The following is a 7,382-nucleotide window of genomic DNA, read 5'->3' as shown; positions in this document are numbered from 1 at the left end:
GAATTTAGGAACAAAAATACTGTTGAGATTGAAAAGCGTTGCAATTCAGAAAATATTGTCAGTACTTTATTTAATCGTCTATCTGTTACATAACTGCTCTATTACACAACAAAAATCAGTAAGTGAAGTCAAATTAAATATAAGTATTATCAAGAACCAGCTACAAGTAAAGCATACTCCGAAGCAGAAAGTATTGGAAACTAACATAAATTTCTATTTTCAAGACAAGTAAGATTCTTAAAACATCAGAGAAATGTAGCTCATTTGCAAATATTACATGTTCTACCTTCCTCCGTTTCAAGGTACAAGATGGTACGCGACTGACGAAGTATGGTTTAATCGTCCATACAATAAATAATTGATTCTTAAAATGTATAGAATTGTATTCAACATAAAATCTTGTAACTGAAGAATTAGTAACAAATTCGAAATTGTTTTAATATATTGCCGCGCGGGATTAGCCGAGCGGTCTGAGGCGCTGCAGTCATGGACTCTTCGGCTGGTCCCGTCGGAGGTTCGAGTCCTCCCTCGGGCATGGGTGTGTGTGTTTGTCCGTAGGATAATTTAGGTTAAGTAGTGTTTAAGCTTAGGGACTGATGACCTTAGCACTTAAGTCCCATAAGATTTCACACACATTTGAACATATTTTTAAAATATATTGCACAGAACTTAAAAGCATAAAACGTGAAATAATTTCAAATCCTGCACGAAACACAACTTTATGTCTAACAGCAACAAAAATTATAGAATGTGGGGGAAACCGCTCATGGCTGTCTCTAGTGCGCTTTCCTTCGTGTGGTTCTAGATTCAGTCGGTTGACTGATGTACCGTTCAAAACATATCATATGTTCCTAGATACGAAAGGAAGGAAGATTAACGTCCCGTTGACATCGAGATCATTAGGGACAGAGCACAAGATCGGATTGTTAGAAGCAGTAGTCAAATGAACACAGAACACCTGCTAAAGCGCGATGGTGGAATGGTTCCATCCAAAAGTAATCACCAGTCACCACACGCGGTAAGACATTTATCCCACTACAGACGAAACGATCGATTCCTGTTTAGTAAAACGCGGTCTGTCGATGACGGAATCACAACCGCATCCACACTTGCAATTCCTCTTCCGAGTTTAACCAACGTCCACGCATGTCTTTCTTCAGATCGTCAAAATGTGAAAAGCACATAGTGAAAGATACGGGCTGTATGGTGGATGTTGTAGTACACTACTGGCCATTAAAATTGCTACACCACGAAGATGACGTGCTACAGACGCGAAATTTAACCGATAGGAAGAAGATGCTGTGATATGCAAATGAGTAGTTTTTCAGAGCATTCACACAAGGTTGGCGCCGGTTGCGACACCTACAATATGCTGACATGAGGAAAGTTTCCAACCGATTTCTCATACACAAACAGCAGGTGACCGGCGTTGCTTGGTGAAACGTTGTTCTGATACCCTCGTGTAAGGAGAACAAATGCATACCATCACGTTTCCGACTTTAATAAAGGTAGGATTGTAGTGGATCGCGATTGCGGTTTATCGTATCGCGACATTACTGCTCGCGTTGGCCGAGATCCAGTGACTGTTAGCAGAATCGGTGGGTTCAGGAGGGTAATACGGAACGCCGTGCTGGATCCCAACGGCCTCGAATCACTAGCAGTCGAGATTATAGGCATCTTATCCGCATGGCTGTAACGGATCGTGTAGCCACGTCTCGATCCCTGAGTCAACAGATGGGGACGTTTGCAAGGCAACAACCATCAACACGAACAGTTCGACGACGTTTGCAGCAGCATGAACTATCAACTCGGAGACCATGGCTGCGGTTACCCTTGACGCTGCATCACAGACAGGAGAGCCTGCGATGGTGTACTCAACGACGAATCTGGGTGCACGAAAGGCAAAACGTCATTTTTTCGGATGAATCCAGGTTCTGTTTACAGCATCATGATGGTCGCATCCGTGTTTGGCGACATCACGGTGAACGCTCATTGGAAGCGTGTATTCGTCATCGACATATTGGCGTATCACCCGGCGTGATAGTAAGGGGTGCCATTGGTTACACGTCTCGGTCACCTCTTGTTCGCATTGACGGCACTTTGAACAGCAGACGCTACAGTTCAGTTGTGTTACGACCCGTGTCTCTACCCTTCATTCGATCCCTGCGAAACCCTACATTTCAGCAGGATAAAACGATCAGGATGACGGAATCATCCTGTAGCACGATAACATCCGCCCCCACACTGCCAACCGGACGACGGCTACGCTTGAGCGATTTGGGTGGGAAATACACTACTGGCCATCAAAATTGCTACACCAAGAAGAAATGCAGACGATAAACGGATATTTATTGGACAAATATATTATACTTGAACTGACATGTGATTACATTTTCACGCAATTTGGGTGCATAGATCCTGAGAAATCAGTACCCACAACAACCACCTCTGGCAGTAATAACGGCCCTGATACGCCTGGGCATTGAGTCAAACAGAGCTTGGATGGCGTGTACAGGTACAGCTGTCCATACAGCTTCAACACGATACCACAGTTCATCAAGAGTAGTGACTGGCGTATTGTGACGAGCCAGTTGCTCGGACACCATTGACCAGACGTTTTCAGTTGGTGAGATATCTGGAGAATGTGATGGCCAGGGCAGCAGTCGAACATTTTCTGTCTGCAGATAGACCCGTACAGGACCTGCAACATGTGGTCGTGCATTATCCTGCTGAAATGTAGGGTTTCTGAGGGATCGAATAAAAGGTAGAGCCACGGGTCGTAACACATCTGAACTGTAACGTCCACTGTTCAAAGTGCCGTCATTGCGAACAAGGGGTGACCGAGACATGTAACCAATGGTACCATATAGCATCACGCCGGGTGATACGCCGGTATGGCGATGACGAATACACGCTTCCAATGTGCGTTCAACGCGATATCGCCAAACACGGATGCGACCATCATGATGCTGTAAACAGAACCTAGATTCATCCGAAAAAATGATGTTACGCCATTCGTGCACACATGTTCGTCGTTGAGTACACCATCGCAGGCGCTCCTGTCTGTGATGAAGCGTCAAGGGTAACCGCAGCCATTGTCTCCGAGCTGATAGTCCATGCTGCTGCAAACGTCGACGAACTGTTCGTGCAGATGGTTGTTGTCTTGCAAACGTCCGCATCAGTTTACTCAGGGATCGAGACGTGGCTGCACGATCCGTTACAGCCATGCGGATAAGATGCCTGTCATCTCGACTGCTGATGATACGAGGCCGTTGGGATCCAGCACGGCGTTCCGTATTACCCTCCTGAACCCACCGATACCATATTCTGGTAACAGTCACTGGATCTCAATGAGCTCGAGCAGCAATGTCGCGATACGATAAACCGCAGTCGCGATAGGCTACAATCCGACCTTTATCAAAGTCGGAAACGTGATGGTACGCATTTCTCCTCCTTACTCGAGGCATCACAACAACGTTTCACCAGGCAACGTCGGTCAACTGATGTTTGTGTATGAGAAATCGGTTGGAAACTTGCCTCACGTCAGCATATTGTAGGTGTCGCCACCGGCGCTAACCTTGTGTGAGCGCTCTGAAAAGCTAATCATTTGCATATCACAGCATCTTCTTCCTGTCGGTTAAATTTCGCGTCTGTAGCGTGTCATTTTCGTGGTGTAGCAATTTTAATGGCTAGTGGTGTATATGTGGCATCTCGTCTGCTCTCTCTGTTCATTACATTTACTTCCTACTATAATAGGTATATTCTTACTTCATGACTCATATTCGGTAATCAGTGTATAGTATGACAATTGTTAAGACCACGGAAGGAGAACAGAATGATCGGGCGGAAAGTCCATAACTTTGCTTAAAAAAAAAGAAAAAGGGAGGGTCACGAGAGAGATTTGAACATGGATTTGCCGCTTTGCAACACCTTGACCATGCAACCACGACGCCATGTTTCTTACAATGCACTCATTGCTATACGTCTTAGAGCTTGGACCGTTCACTGTTCCTAATTCTCTTCTTTTCTCACAGTTTCCTGCTTTCATGCTTGATCTGTGTTTAGTTTTTGGCGGGCTATCCACTAGGCCTTTTTACCACAAAATTTGAGGAGGATGCGATGGGTAGTTTCCCTTGTTACGTAACTACGAAAATCGTCGGCTCCCAGCTGCTGAAGGAACATAACGTGGTGGAATTTGTTTCGTTGCATTAGGCACTTCTTTGCCCACAGCTTTCTCTCGGCATCCTTTGGTTTTGTTGCCTCTCAAACAGCTAAAGCAAATCCCCGTTTTTTGCTGTTGTCTGAATTCAAGGTGAATCTCCTAGAACAGCGGTTCCCAACAAATGGTCCGCAGAACCCCAGGTGTCCGCGAGCTACGCCAGAGGGGTCCGCAAGATGCTATTAGAATAAAAACTACATTAAATATATTTCGTATGATAACTGATTTTTTGCTTTGGCCGCTTGCTGCATGAGCAGAGCTTTAGCGAACGCTAACTTCTGCGTCTAGCGTCTTCCTAGAGTGTAAAGAGATCGGCAGTGAGCATCAGCATCTTCTTATTCATACGGAAGTAAGATGGCTTTCTCGAGGTAGGATCTTGTCAAGATATTTTGAACTTAGAGACGAGGTTCGTGTCTTCCTCCGTGACACAAAATACGTGGATTTTCTCACTAACATCTCTTGGTTTTGCTCAGTTGCGTACTTTAGCTGATGTGTTTGAACAAGTTTGAGTTTACAAGGAAAAAATGTAGACATGTTCAAGGTTGAGGAGAAGATTAGTGCTATGGTCAAAAAGTGTCAGAGCTGGGCGTCAAGGATAGAAAACGAGTCACTAACTAACTTTTCTACTTTAAAACAATTCTTGGAGTCATCAGAGGAGAGATTGCCTGACCAGATCAAAATCAATGTAGCCGAGCATCTACGCAGCCTGGCCACCACTTTTAGAGAGTATTTCCCTGAACCTGATCCTGACGACGGATGGATTCGAAATCCCTTCAGCTGTGAAGAAATAGACAAAATCCAAGGCCTCACTGAAGGAGAGCAAGATCAGCTTGTTGACCTGCCCAGCTGTGGTACGATGATAAACATTTTCATCGGTGATAAAATTACAGACTTCTGGGCATCAGCAAGCAAGGATTACAAGAAACTTGGAGATGAAAAAGATCCTTCCATTTGCAACCACATGTCGGTGTGAGCAAGCATTTTCTTCCATGTGTTTCATGAAAAACCAGTATAGGAATCGGATCGACATGAGGTCGGATTTCAGAGTGAAAGTTTCAATTATGGAACCTAATGTTTCAGAAATAATGGACACAAAGGTCAGACTGAACTCATCTCATTAAGAATTGAAAATTAAAACTAACTACATACTGACGCAGTACTCCGTTGTAACTGTATTTTTTCAAATAAATAATACCTTGTATGAAATAAGTGCTTTCTTATTTTTCACACATGTCTACTCAATGCAATCTCAAGTGTAGTACACTTGAAAGCCCAATACACTCAGTTTTAATTTTTTCTGTAATTTTCAGTTCATATTCAATTTTTATTTTTTTAAGGAGTTTGTTATACTGAACACCCAGATTTGAAGACAAAGATTTTGACCAATAATCAAAAATTTAACAAGTTTTAAGCTCTAAATTTTTTAAATATTGAATATGTCAATGTTTTTCTAAGTACAGTAGAGCGTCGATTATCCGAAGTAATTGGGGGACATGGGTGTTCAGAAAACTGGTTTGCTCGGATAATCGAACCGTACATGTTTATTTGCCAAAAACAAGTACTGTACAGTAAATTTATTCATAAAAACAGGCATCTCTTTTAGTATTACAAAGTAACATACAAAGGCAACTACAGTAGGAATTTATAGTATGTGGCACAGTTTATTAAACAAAAATATATACATATTACATACGCATTTTGCATGAATAATACACACAGTATACAAAATTAACGTTTAAAAAAATCCTTTATTTTGGTCTGTCTAAGCAAGCATACACGCTTACGAGCAGCTAAGTCACGTACTTTTTTCATTACAGATCTCTGAAACTGGTCACTTTCATCTTGGGCTTCAAACCATCGCAAGGCAGTATCTAAACAAGTGGACGCCTCAGAAGCTGTTGGTATACTTTCATCTTCACCTTCTGGAGCACTGATTGATGAGATGCTGGCGGCGTCATCTTTATCAGTGACGACGTTTACAATCTCGCTGTCCTGCATGATTTGGTGTCCTGGATCTACATCATCGATATTCATCCATTCATGAACGTCTTCTTCATCACATTCGTAGCAATCTATTTCTTTTGGCATACTGAGAATTTCGGACATATAATTCTGTTCGTCATTTTCAATCATACCTTGTGAATTTTCTTTTGTGTCCAAAATTTTATTCCAGGCTTTCTTCAAATTCTCTTCCTTTACATTATTCCATGCTGCGCTGATCATGTAGGACGCGTCTTTCAAATCAATATTCTCATGATTTCTTAAAGTACTTTCTTCTCCATCCTCTTCTCTTTCTAACAATAACTTACGCAACAATTCTTTCCTGTAATATCGTTTGAAAGTCTCAATAACGCCTTGATCCATAGGCTGTAATAAGTAGATTACGTTAGGTGGAAGAAATATTACCTTTATGAACTCGTCTTTTTCGTTTAAAATATCACATGACGGATGAGTTGGTGCATTGTCAAGGAGAAGTAGTGTTTTCTCCCTCTTCCCATTCTTTAGCTGATGAGCTTTTACAGAGGGTACGAAAACGTCCAGAAACCACTACATAAAAATCGTACTATCCATCCAGGCACTCTTTACTGAGGTGTGCACAACAGGTCAGGCTGACATATTAACGTGCTTGAAACAACGCGGTTTTTTCCTTTTACCAATGACGAACATAGGTAGTCGGTGACTTCCACTAGCATTAGCGCAAGCCAAAGCTGTAATACGGTCCTTGCTTGTTTTTGGACCAGGTGCTGCTAATTCGTGACGTGAAACAAGAGCTTTTCTCGGTAAAGCTTTCCAGTTAAGTCCAGTTTCGTCAGCATTGTAAACGTTTTCGAGAGCATAATCTTCTTCCCTTAATAAGTCCCTTAGTGTGACTTTGAAAGAATGAGCTGCTGAAGAATCAGCCGACAGTTTTTCTCCCTGTATTGTAAGCTCACGAATGCCGTGTCTTGATTTGAAGCGTTTTAACCAGCCCGTGCTCGCTTTAAAGTTCGAAGGCCCTCCAAGTTTTTCGTTGAACTGCATTGCCTTTTCACACAGAATGGGACCTGAGATAGGTTCTCCTTCCGATCTCTTTTGTGTAAACCACTTGTAAACAGCATCATCGAGATCTGTGTTAGTGGCGAGCTTCATAGTTTTACGGCTTGTTGATCCATCAGTAGAATCA

Source organism: Schistocerca cancellata, chromosome 6 (assembly GCF_023864275.1).
Source record: "Schistocerca cancellata isolate TAMUIC-IGC-003103 chromosome 6, iqSchCanc2.1, whole genome shotgun sequence".
Classification (NCBI taxonomy): domain Eukaryota; kingdom Metazoa; phylum Arthropoda; class Insecta; order Orthoptera; family Acrididae; genus Schistocerca; species Schistocerca cancellata.
Note: the sequence above shows the minus strand (reverse complement) of the source record.